Source organism: Sturnira hondurensis, unplaced genomic scaffold, assembly GCF_014824575.4.
Source record: "Sturnira hondurensis isolate 20B ecotype Veracruz unplaced genomic scaffold, ASM1482457v3 Scaffold0008380, whole genome shotgun sequence".
In the NCBI taxonomy this organism is placed as follows: Eukaryota; Metazoa; Chordata; class Mammalia; order Chiroptera; family Phyllostomidae; genus Sturnira; species Sturnira hondurensis.
In genome coordinates, this window is record NW_028081011.1 from 500,089 (window position 1) to 512,662 (window position 12,574).

General features: G+C 36.4%; 1 protein-coding gene across 1 annotated transcript in view; it reads left to right on the forward strand.

Moving 5' to 3' along the window:
* Nucleotides 1–12,117: 12,117 nt before the first annotated feature.
* SEL1L2 (SEL1L2 adaptor subunit of SYVN1 ubiquitin ligase) overlaps nucleotides 12,118–12,574 on the forward strand; it is a 95,600-nt gene continuing 95,143 nt past the window's right edge. Inside the window, exon 1 of the mRNA XM_037054715.1 lies at nucleotides 12,118–12,280. The gene's annotated coding sequence lies outside the window, so the exon portion shown is untranslated. The remainder of the gene's footprint in view (nucleotides 12,281–12,574) is intronic.

Sequence of the window (12,574 nt, forward strand, 5' to 3'; positions counted from 1 at the left end):
TGTCACCACACAGGTAAATATTTTGCTAAATCATTATATTTTCCAATACAAAATTTAGGCTATAGACACTGTTAGTATTATTTGAGCCTGCTCAGAATTCTTACACAAGTAATTATTAACTATTGTTTCTGTTCTTCTTTTTTTCCATTCTCAATCAGTATTCTTTGTTCATTCATTAAACAAATATTCACTCTGAGAAGATAAGGCTGTTGTTAAGCCCAAGCATTTTCATAAGCCATGACCTGTCTGAGGTCCTAAGTGTTAGAACAAAAAAAGACAAGCCAGTCTGGCTTATAGTGTCACAGATGCTTATTAAGCTTTATTAACCTCATGATGCCTTCTGACATTTTGTAAGTAGGGGATTCAATATTTTCAGTCTATTCTCAACCCAGCAACAAGCATATTTCTGTAAGTCATTTCAAATTTCATGTAACTTAGTGGCTTCTCATCTCACTCAGAGTAAAACCAGTATCTTGCTTATTAGACTCTGTGGACTATACCACTTTTATCTCTGACATCATCTTACTACTATTTCCCTTACTCATACCATTCTAGACACACTGGCTCTGTGCTTTTCCTCAGAAACCCCAGGTATGAGCTCACCTTTCTAATCTTTTTCTTGGAACACCCTTGAACCCAGATATCCATGTGGCTCCCTTCCTTTGCCTCCTCAAGATCTTTGCTGAAATGTTATCTTTTAAGAGGGTCTGTCCCTGGACACACTGTAAATTTGCAGTCACTCTTATAAAATTGCATATCCTTTCATGACACCTTCTATCTTCCTTCCCTGCTGTATTTTTCCTGTCAGAATTATCACTATGTGCATACCATATTTTTTTGTTTGTTGTCACACTCCCTCCATTAGAATATAAACTCTATGAGAGCAGGGTTTATTGTCTGTTTTATTCACTGCAATCATCCCAGCAACTAGAACAGTGCTTGGCACATCATAGGCACTCTCAACAAATGTTTACTCATTTAATGAATAAATATTAAATCAAAATTAAAGGAGTACATTTTGAAAAATGTTTATATAAATTAAAGATTCCATTCCCCATTTAAACCTTTTCTAAACTCCAAATTTAGCTTGTCTTCATTACCATAACCATCCCATCCGATAATTAACAGTGGGATTATTATCTGCAGAAACACAAGTGATCTTGGCATAAAGCTCAATTTGTCATTAGGTAGGTGGAGACTGAAGGGACATCAGTTTGATCAGGTCACTTTGCTTTCCCTTGTGGGCTCTTGATATTTTGTCACACACATTGACTGCCCAATAATATCTGAAAGATACAGTGAAGTTTTATAGATTTTATTAAATATGCTATTATTTATTCAAGACGTGGTTATAAAATAGGTAAATTCTCCATCCCCTGGGTTCATCTTTCCTTTAGAATCACCTGTCTTGGTATAGTACTTCTCCAAATGTTACCTTTACCTTCATTTTAACTACAATCTAGAAAATCTTGTCTCCTGCAAGCCTCCCCCATAGCCCACTCTAACATTTTCTCCCACAGCCCAATTATGTTGGTTCCCATTAGGGGGTGGTTATCCTTCTCCCTTTTTATTGCCACATTCTCACTGGGAGAGTAATAGGAGATAAATACAGAAGTAACTTACGGTCTTTCTTCCAACTCTGTTATCTTTCTGTCTGCTCCTTTTGCCATTCCTGGAGGTTTCAGCATCCATGAATTCTAACCCCTTAGTTTCATTGTTTAGATCTTTTTGTTCTAATGATCATACCCTCCTCTCTGCTTCATTGGTAATACTGTAGACAACAGGTGGAAAACACAAGGCCTGCAGGCCAAATCCGGCCCTCTACCTTGTTTTATCCAGCTGGCACCTTATTTCTACCTGGTAGCAGCACCAGCTCCTTGCCCCTAACATTTATACAACCCTAAAATTACATTTGGCTCTTTGAAGGCAACCACAAGGCTGATGTGGCCCCCAGTGAAAATGAGTTTGACACCCCTGACTTAGACTATGTTTTCCAACTTAAAATTTCAAGCTACCAAGTCTCTGATGACCACTTGATGTTTTCCAGGATCCTCCATCACAGGACCTCAAATCCATTTCGTGTTACTATTCATCATTCCCCTGAGACCCTCACTTCTCTTATTACTTGGCTTAGAGTTGATGGCTCATTACTACAGGACCACCAGTTCCTTTTCCAAAACTGTTGAAAACAAATATGTTTCAGAATTCAAGGATGTTTTTTTAAAACTGTGGTTAAAATACATGTATCATAAAATTGCCCTCATAATCACTTTAAGTGTATAGTTCATTAGTGTTGAGTACATTTACATTGTTGTACATCAAATCTCCACAATTCTTTTCATGTTGAGAAACTGAAACTCTATATCCATAAAACAACTCTCAAACTCTCCTCTCTTCCCAGTCCCTGGCAACCACTATTATAGTTTCTATCTCTATGCATTTGATTACTCTAAGTACCTTACATAAGTGTGCAATCATACAGTATTTTTTGTGACTGGCTTATTTCACTTAGGATAATGTCCTGGAGGTTCATCCATATTATAGCGATATGTCAGAACTTTTCTCCTTTTTGAGATGTGAATAATTTTCTATTATATGTATGCTACATTTTGTTTATACATCCATCCGTTGATGTTCACTTGGGTTGCTTACAACTTTTGGCTATTATGAATAATGCTGTTATGAACATTGGTGAATCTCTTTGATATTCTGCTTTCGATTCTTTTGAGATTTATACCTTAAAGTAGAATTGCTGGATCATATGAAAGTCAAGGGTTTGATCTCCAAAATATATGAAGAACTCACATGACTCTACACCAGGAAAACAAACGACCAATTTAAAAATGTGCAAAAAACTCAGACACTTCTCCAAGGAGGACATATAGAGGACCCAGAGACATATGAAAGGATGCTCAGCACCACTAGCCATCAGAGAGATGCAAATTGAAACCACAGTGAGACACCACTTCACACTGGTCAGAATGACCATCATAAACAAACCAACAAACAATAAGTGCTGGAGAGGTTATGGAGAAAAGGTAACCCTAGTGCACTGTTGGTGGGAATACATACTGGTACAGCCTGTGTGGAAAACAGTATGGAATTTCCTCAAGAAACTAAAAATGGAATTGCCTTTCAACCCAGCAATTCCACTGCTGGGTTTATAACTCTAAGAATCCTGAAACACTAATTCAAAAAAACCTATGCACCCCATTGCTCATAGCTGCACAATTTACAATAGCCAAATGCTGGAAACAGCCTAGGTGCCCATCAGTAAATCAGTGAATCAATAAACTATGGTACATTTACACAATGAACACTATGCAGCAGAAAGAAAGAAGGAGCTCCTACCCTTGGAGACAGCATGAATGGAACTGGAAAGTATGCTGAGTGAAATAAACTAGATGGTGAAAGACAAATGCCATATGATCTCACCTAAAAGTGAAACCTAATTAACAAAACAAACTGGCAAGCAAAATATAGCCAGGGACATTGAAATTAAGAACAATCTGACAGTAACCAGAGGGGAGGGGAAAATAACATGGGAAAGAAGAGAAAGGGTTTTAAATGAACATGAATGAGGGACCCAGGGACAGAGCCAAGGTGGAGGGGTGGGATTAAGAGCGGGAGGTGGGTGTGGGTAAGGCGGGGTAAAGTGGTGGTGGAAAAATGGAGACAACTGCATTCAAACATCAATAAAAAAAGTAAAAAAAGAGAAATCTTTCAACAACAACAAAAAAAACCTTTTCTTGATCACCTGTCTCGATAGCATATTCCATCACTTTCTAATTCCTTACCCAGTTTGGATTTTCATATGTTTTATCACCATGTGTCATTATATATCTATGTAATTGTTCATCTTTGATTCCCACGCTAGAAATTGAGCTCCATGAATACAGGCTCTTTAGTTTTTGTTGTTTTAGTTGTTAATTTCTGTATCACAAAGCCTATCTCAAAACTTTAGTAAGTGATTAATAAATATTTGTAAATGACATAATGTAATTGTTCAGCAATGTTTATATAAAGGACAAAACATAAACTATCTGTCAGTAGCTCTAGTGAAAGCTATGGGGAAAAATTTGCTAAAATGAATACCAAAAACAGGTTTCTTAGGTTACCTTTTGATTTTAATAATCCATTTATCTACTGTACCATGAATAATTAATATGGCTATATATTTACTATGATTTCTGCTTCTTGCATGTAAAAACTCAGAATATAAATACTCTAGTATGTAATGTTCTCTAAATTTCAGAAAGCTACCTTTATAATGCACTTAGCAACTAAGGAATGTTATATTATCACTATGTTAATAGTGTCACTCATGCTATTTTTAGTTTCTACTTCACCATTTTCACACTCCTAAGAAGTTACCTTGAATAGCTGCCTACTGTTTTTATTTGGTGGCTTTAGAAGGTAGATGTGCAAACATACAATACAATGACTAGTATTGTCTTTGCCAAGAGAAAGATGTTTTTTTAATGATAAGTGAGTTATTTTTTCTCTGTAAGATGTGGCTATTCTTTTAAGTCAGGGGTGGCTATTTCCATATTTGCTTTGTTTTTAAAATATCTTAGGCATGTTAGGAAAAAGTATTCTAATTGTTTGAATTCTTACTCGAAAATAATCTAGGAAAAATGACTTGTTTTTCTAGGAAAAACACTAATACCATTACCCAAATCACTTTTGCCTAAATTTAAGCATCTCATAAATAAAATCTTATTTTAAGAGAGAATCACTACTAAAGCTACTAAAGTGGGATTTTCAAGTTAAAAAGTTCTAGTCCTTTTTTTCTTTCATATGTATATACATACATACATACATAAATACGTACATAATTTAAGGCCTAGAAAGCTTGAAAAATCTGATACACCTTAAATTCTTGTGCATAATTCAAACAACATCTGCTTCAATGTGAGCCTCGGCTCTATGTGTACTCTTTGTGTGTGTGTACTTTAATTGTACATTAATTTGCTGACTACCTTCCTTACTTAACCCAGGGCATGGCTTTGCAAACTTTGGCATGCATCAGCATTACCTGGATAGCTTGTTAAAACCCAGATTGCTGAACTTCACCCCCAGAGTTTCTGATCCTATAGACATGAGGGTGGAGCTTAGAATTTACATTTCTAACAGATTCCCATGCAGTGTTAATGCTGCTTTTCTGGAGACCATACTTTGAAAAACAATGACCGAGGGAAACTGATTTTCTTATAGGCAAACTCATTTTCTTTTTTTTCCACTGTCTCCTGGCTTTCTCCTTAACCTGGCTTTTTCTGATGGTGCCTGGGGCACAAATATTCATGCTCTTTGGAAATATAGGGGCCTAAACATGGAATCCGCATGTATACATAGATGGGAAGGTGGAAATTCAGTGTCTCTCTCTTGCCAAAACAATAACAGCAGCCTGAGTTGCTCGCTCTGCCACAGTCCTGTAGCACCTCATCCATCTAACTAAACAAGAGCCACTAATGAGGAGGTGCTGAGCTAATCTTAGTTCGTCACTGTTGTGCTCACTGATGGTGCTTCAATAAGTTCTTATTATTCATGTGCTCTTTTTCCAGAGAAGTTTCTCAGAAGAATTTAGGATATAACCCATTGCCAAAAAATAGTGACTATTTTGAGGCATCTGAGCCAGGAAAAAAAAGGGACACAGATAAAGACACCAAGAAATGACTTTGACTGTTGAACCCTAGGGAAAGTAAATCACTGACAGGCTAAGAAACCTTACCTTCCAGTTCTTAAACTTCCCATTCCACAGCGAATACCACTCACTCCCTCTTAGACAAAAAAACAAAACGTTTTTGTTTTCCGCGTATGTATAGTCACACAATTCAGAGACATTACCATATAGACAGGTATATGAATAGGTTGGGTGAGACTGATGCCCTCCTCCAAAATTCCCACTTGCTCCCCACTTTTATTCACCTCTATAACTGGAATCTCTAACCACTCAGATGGGCTAGACAAAGAACAAGGTTATCTTTGTCTTTTCTTTTACCCTTATATCCAGTGCATATCTAATTCCTATCAGTGCTACTTCCAAAACATATTCTAAATATGCCCATATAGTTTACCTCCATTTCTTCTGCACCCACCTGAGTCACATCGTGCTTCACATGGTTGACTACAATAGTCTCTGAACTGCTCTTCCTGACCCTACTCTTAATCCTGTACGATCTCTTTCTCACACATCAGCCAGAATGTTCTTTCTTTTTAAAATGCAAATCAGAGCTTGTCACCTAAAAACCTCAATGTCTTCCTCTTGTCTTTCAAATAAAATGCCAACTCCTTACCATGTCCCTGTTTGATATGACCACTGCTTCTCTCTGTGTCTTTCTTTTTTACAGCTCTCCCCTTAGCTCACAGTCTGTCACATACTGGACCTTATTTCCATTCCTAGAGCATACAGATTTGTTCCCACTTCAGATCCCTGGCACTTGCAGTCCCCTCTGCCTGAGATGTTATTCCCCCATATCTGTGCAGGACTGCTTTCTTGTCATTTAATTCCTGGTTCCCAAGTCACTTCTTCAGTGAATATTTTCTTGGGCATCTGATCTAAATTAGCTGTGCACAAACCCTGCTTCACTCTGCATTTCATTCTTTTTTTTACATCTTCTTGTTTTATTCTCATCATAGCATGTATTGAATCTGATACTGATGTGTTCATTTATTATTTACTGGTTATTGTCTGTCTTCTCCCAGATGAAAGGAAGCTCCATAAGATCAGAAAATTCTTCTGTCTTGTTTGCCTATCTTCAATTCCTAGTGAATACCCAGCCTGGATTTGATGAATGAATGAGTCACTGATTTGTATAGCTCTTAAAGGACAAGGTTGGTTTCTTAGTTGATTATCTCGCACTTGCTGCCTCCCAATAATTTTCTGAAGAGGCTCATTAACATTAGTCATGTGCCATTATTGAAATTCTATTAAAGAATAAGCATGGGATTTGGGGGCTAGCTTATATTCAGAATCAAATACTTTCCAGAGGGCCTAGGATATGATAAAATTGCTCTTCACTGTGTTTAGAGGTAAATTAGTAAAAAAATGTATAATATAAAGTATTTCTTACTAGTAAAAATGTTTTTAGGTATTCTGCTTAAGAGATAAAAACAGTATTTAAAAAAAAACAAATAATATTTACTGATTTCCCAGGCTCAAAATATCATAGTTCACTGAATAACGGAGCAAACTAAATAGCCAGATAATCTAGGTCCTGATAGTTTAGAATCTGAAACACAGAAACAGAAATATTAATTTACAGAGAAAACATATATAACCAATATAATAATAAAAACAATAGCTTGTATTTACTGAGTGCTTACTATGTACAAGGTTTCTCACATGTATCAACTTATTTGATCTTCACAACAGGCCAATGAGATAGGCAATATTAGTACCTCCATCTTACATTTACATGTACTTTAAACTGAGCCACAAAGAGATTAATGAACTTGCCCACAACTAAAGAGAGCTAACTATTGGTGAATAGAAAATATTATGAAGGAAATGTAAATGAAATTTTAAATATCCATAACATTTATTTTGGAGTATAAACAGTTAGGATAGATGATTTTAAGTAAGTTATCTGTTTATATGTTAACAAGTTATCAAAGTTTCTTATGTTTAAGAAGCAATATAGTGCCTTTTTTCAAGAGTAAAACTAATTACTATCCAAATAAAACAATGTAAACACCCAGAGTCAAACCTCTAGCCTTAGCAGACTGACTTATTCTTTTAAGCAAAAAGCTATTTAAAATAGATTCTGCTTCCCAGTACCCCATATGTGTGTGTGCATGTGCGTGTGTTTCTCTGTCTTCAAGCAAAGTGCCATAGGACTGGGTCCAACTTGAGAAATGTCTCCTCTCCTGGCACTAGAAGCATAACATAGCCACCGATAAGTTAGGATTAAATGTACAGTGAGATAAGTTGAATTTTTTTTCCTTCCAAGCCCACAGATCATTTAGCTTCTTTTTGTGAGAGGGTGCTCTTATCTTTCCTTAAGAAAATGAGGGATTTCCCCAAAATAAAGAAATCCACACATTCATTAGGCTCCCCTCTATTCAAGACACTCCACTCAAAATCAGAACTACACTAAAATGCTTTAAAGCTTCTATAACTGAGTAGATAAAACACAAAATATATAATGTGGAATGACCTCAGCTTAATAATGTAGAACAGTGAGCTACTGCTCCCCCCTAGGGCTGGTACCACAGAATCAGAGGAAAGGGAGATCCTGTGGGTCAGAGTGATATGTGAAGAGGCTTGGAAAGAGGCACTTGACTTGGGCCTGGGAGCAGGAGTTATATTTGGGATAATAGGAAAGACGGGGCAATGAAAATTATGAAGCAAGGGCAAGGAAGTAAGTGGGAAAGAACCTATTGTATTTAGGGAACAGGGAGATGAGTTTAGCTATCATTATATTTGTGTAGGTGTGGCAGTAGTAAGAAATAGGGTTACTATGACATTTTTAGGACAGACTATGAAGAATCTTATATTCTGTTGTCAATGAGGACTGACGGCTGCAGAGTTGGGCAGTGATATAGTCATAAGGATGCTTGATAAAAACTCCCCCAACATGAGTCTTTAGGATACAGGGCGGTGAAGAAGCAGGAGGACTAGGTAAGAGATTATTGAAGCACCATGTCACTTCTACTAAGAGCTATAGTTAGTCTATAAATGGGATTTAGGAATTTAAAAACATACTTGTAAAACATGTGCTTTAAACTTGGATTTCAAAAACATACTTTCATTGGGCTTGCTGTTTAAAAACCAAAAGACATATTATAAGTTCTTCAATAGAAATTCCTGCCAATAATACCTCTGAAATATATCCAAAAACTAAGTAGTATCACCACTTAATCCCTACCATCTTTTTACTCCACTGCCTCCATCATCTCTAACCTGGTTTATTTTAGTGATCTCCTTTTTCTTCACTCTTTCTCCAACACATAATATTCTCCACACAGCAGCCAGAGTAATCCTTTTGAAATTGAAATCAGCCAATATCACTTTTCCAGTCAGAACCCTCCAAGGGTCTCTCCTTCACACACATGCACAAAAAAAGATTCACACTCCTCAGAGCTGCCTCTCTACATCAGCATTTAACACTGAACCCATTCTTACTGAAATCAAGGGGTTCACCACTTGGGATGTTCTCTTCAAGAGCAAGACATGGTTGTCATAAGATCATTTTATTTACTTGTAGCAAGTAAAGAATACAGGATACATCCAACGCTGTCTCCCAAAAAGGGAGGCTTAGACGTTGCTTATGTACACTATTTGGTTAATCACACATTGATTCCTCCTTGCAGTTGGCTACACTTATCAGTGTTCCTGGATATCTGTCAAGCACTTCTTGTTTACAGCTCTACTTACAACATACTGTGCTATATTTTAACATTCACAAAAGAACATTTAGTAAGAATTGTCCAGACCCCGAGACCCTTGTCCCATCTAACACCTCCTACTTCAGGGCCTTTGCATTTGATGTTTCCCCTGCCAGATCTCTTTTTCCTGAGGTAATTTTATTACTACTTTCCCCCTTCCTAACATGCGGGTCTACTCAAATGTAATAAGAGAACTTGTACCTAACCACCCTATGCCAAATAACACCAACTTTTATCACTTTCATCCCCTTACTCTTTAAAAAAAACCTTTTTTTTTTATTTGACTATTATATTTCCCACCAGAACATGGGCTTCACGAGGGCAAAGACATTTTTTGTGCATAGCTATCTCCCTAGCTCTTAGAACAGGGCCTGAGATAGACACTCAATAAATAATTGTCAGTGAATTATAGAATCTTTGGTTGCTTTTGAGAGTTAGAGAAAGGCTCTCTGTTTGCTGGTGCTTCAATCATACTTGCTGCATACTAGCTGTGTTCTGCCCACTCCCACTAGGGAGTGGGTGAAAAAGGAATCAGTATCAGGAAACAATGGCCATTGGAGATGGAGATAAAAGCACTAGAATATCAGAGGAATTTGACAAGTTTGTACTGCCTCCTTAACTTATCTGTTGGCTATTTTTGAATTGAAAGTGTTATTCTTTCAGTCTACGGCCATACCACCCTGAACGCGCCCAATCTCATCTGAAAGTGTTATTCTTTCAATAGCGATAATATATGATAATCCCATTGTACCAGGGAATGCTGGGTACTCATTATCATCCATGTTCTCTTCTTCATGATGCCCAAGTAGCATGTTCCCATCTCTCCATGCATTTGGGTAGAGTTATGAAACAGCTTCATTCAGTGGAAAGTGCCTGAAAGCACTACATACCACTTCTAGGTCTGGCCTATTAACAAAAAGAAAACAAAATTCCTTTCTGCGTATAATTTTCTATGCTCTTTCCCTTCCTGCCTGCTAGATATCAGTGCTTAGGGAAACCTTAGAATTCACATGCTGAGGCTGGCACAGCCTCTGTCTGCCTGGGTCCCTGAATGAAAGCATGAAGCAGAGCGGCCACCGACTTGAGCACCAGCCTCTTGATTCTGAGCCATTATACAATGTGGATTTCTTTTTTAACATGCAATATTTGGCACAAACATACTTTTAAAAACCTATTGCTTATGTACAATTCAAATTTAACTGGGCATCTTGTATTTTTATTTGCTGAGTCTAGCCACCCCACAATAAGAAGAATCACACTCCAAGTGCTTACATATTCACACAGAAACTTGTACATGAATATTTGTAGCAGCATTCTTTATAATGGCCAAAATGTAGAAACATCCCAAATATCCATCAGCAGATGGATGGATGAACAAAATGTAGTAGACCCTTAGAAGGAATATGATTTGGCCGTAAAAAGAAATGAAGTGCTGTTGCGTGCTCCAACCTTGAAAATACTATGCTAAGTGAAAAAAAGGCAGATACTAAAGCCCACATAAATTCCAAAATAGGGGAATCTATGAGATAGAATATAGATTAGTGGTTGCTTGGGTCTGGGAGTAGGGGGAATGGGAGAATACAGAGGATAATACCCAAAGGATCCATGGTTTCTTCTAGAAGTGATAAAAATGTTCAAAATTGACTGTGGTGGTGGTTGCACATATCTGTCAATATTCAAAAAAACATTGCATTTGGTTCTTTAAATGTAAAATTCACTTTACATGTACAATTATGCATTTATAGTTATAGTATAGAAATTATATCTCAATAAAGCTGTTTTTTAAAAAAGTACTTACAGAGCTTCTTGTCCCTACACTGTCCAAACTCTGGGCCACTGCTCTGGCATCTCTGCTACAACATGGGAAGGTGTTAAGCAGTCCAGAAAGTGGCCTCGGAAACAAGGAGTATAAATTGTGATAGTAAAAAAGGGGGGGGAACTAATTACCTTGATTCTTTTTAGAAGTAGTACTTGACTAAGAATTTTTTTAATCTTCCAGTATAATTTTCCCTGAAAAAGTATATATGTAAGTCATGAATATGTATCTCTGTAAAGCTGTTTAATTTTCTCTCTTAAAATCTGCATTATTTTCTATTACTCAAAATTATGCCTTCAAAACTCATCTCCCTCCTGTTTCTTACTTTCTATCCATTATAAATTTGTTGTAATGTGTAAGGCAATACCAGCATTTTACCTTTTTTTTAAGCTCATGAAGTTGATATTGCCATGATAACTCACAGCAGAATAGTAAAACTGCTTAAATCCTCTTACTATTATATTTATAACACTGAAGTTTTAATGCTTGTCCCTCCATTTCAGATGACAATGCATTATTAGGTTTAAAGGGTTTTTTTGTGTGTTTTTTAAAAATATTTTATTTATTTATCTTTAGAGAGGAAGGGAAGGAGAGAAGGAAAGAAACATCAATGTATGGAACTGGCCTGCAGCCCAGGCATGTGCCCTGACTGGGAATCGAACCGCGATCATGTGGTTTGCAGGCCCGCTCTCAATCCACTGAGCTACCCCAGCCAGGGCTAGGTTTAAAGGTTTTTATTCATAAAATATAAATTGTTAAAATGAAGTAAGTCATTTTTTATTTAAAAAAAGCAGGAACTAGAGTGATTGCATTAAACTATTCCTATGAATAAATAAATTTTTCACTTTCTTATTTTATTGTTTTTAAAGTTACACAACAAAATGAGGAAATCTTTTTCTTTGTAGATATCAGCGAATGAAATCAAACAATTTTTATCACATATTTGGGAACAAAGAAGATTGCTCAAAGTAATCAATAATAAAGAAAATCTCTTAGAAAAAAAGAAGAGTCAACATAAATTGAGAATAAAAGGAGTTCAAAGTAAAGATCTCTCAAAAACATATCAAAATTACTGTAAGTTGAATTCCCTTTCACATGTAAATTTAAAATAACTTTGTATAATCTAGAATTTTAAAGCTACTTTTTGAAAAGTCTTACATTTAGTAATATTTATATACAAAAAAATCTTAAATCTGGACATTTCTGTCCCTTGTTTAGATTCAGAATTTGTACTGATAATAATAAGCAAAGCTGATAATTAGGACTCATGGGGAAAATTCTCCAAAAATATGTGGCTAAAACATTTATCAGCTATTCTGCTAATAGAAACCCATATATCTGGAGAAAACCAAAACTAATATAATGCCC